Below are 1,081 nucleotides of genomic sequence, written 5' to 3' on the forward strand. Positions count from 1 at the left end.
ATTGCTTCAGATTCGGGTCTCCCCCACAAGAATTGGGAACAACTTCTCAATGTCTAACATATCTGAAGGAGGGTCCAGACCTGAAATGTCAGCTTTCCTGCTCCTCTGATGCTGCCTGGCCTGCTGTGTTCATCCAGCTGTACACCTTGTTATCTCAAAACCCCTTGTCGGTTTAAAGACCTCTATCAAGTTATCAGGAGCTGGTTAGTTCAGTTGGCTGGATAACTGGAGCATCTGTGAGTTTGGGTTCAAATCTTGTTCAACCTGGGACTGTTCTTTTTCGTTGTGCCCCTGGCAATGGAAAGCAATAGGGCAATAAAGGTCCACAAAAACATCTCAGTGAGAACCATCAGCAGACACTGAGCCAATGATCTGACTTTTGGGTAGAGCTCACATTCACATTGATGATCAGGTCAAGTCTTGTGCTTTCCAAAGAAAACAGCTCCAGCCTATTTAGTCTTTAGCTTAGTCTTTACTGCTATAACTTCTCAGTTCTGGTATAATCTGTGCAAATTTTTTTTTTGTATCTTTTACAAGTGCTTTCGTTTACATTCTTCCATAAAACCAAAGTGCTGCACAGTGCATCAAGTGTGGTCTAACTGACAGATACAAAGACCAGAACTGTGTACAGTGTGCAAGTGTGATCTAATTAATACTCGTGCAAGTTGAACAAAATGTATACAAAGTCTAGAATTCAGCTGTGATCTGAACAATATACACAGTGCTCCAGCTGTGATCTAAACAAGATATGTAGAATTCACAACTGAGCATAGGCACCAAGTGTGGTCTATACAAGGTACATGGAGACCAGAACTGAGCAAAGTGAGCCAAGTGTAGTCTAATTGAAGGATACGGAGACCAAAACTGTGCACACTGCTCCGAGTGTGGTCTAACTGAGGGACATGGAACTATGCTCAGTGCTCTGAGTGTGGCCTAACTGACGGATACAAAGACCTGAACAGTGCACAGTGTGCAAGTCTGACCTAATTAATGCTCGTGCAAGTTAAACAAAATGTTTTTACTATTTTAACTGGAAACAACTTCCAGGGTGGATTCTGACTGAACACAAACCTGCCCATTT

The sequence above is a fragment of the Rhincodon typus genome, chromosome 47 (genome assembly GCF_021869965.1).
Source record: "Rhincodon typus isolate 14 chromosome 47, sRhiTyp1.1, whole genome shotgun sequence".
NCBI classification, from domain to species: domain Eukaryota; kingdom Metazoa; phylum Chordata; class Chondrichthyes; order Orectolobiformes; family Rhincodontidae; genus Rhincodon; species Rhincodon typus.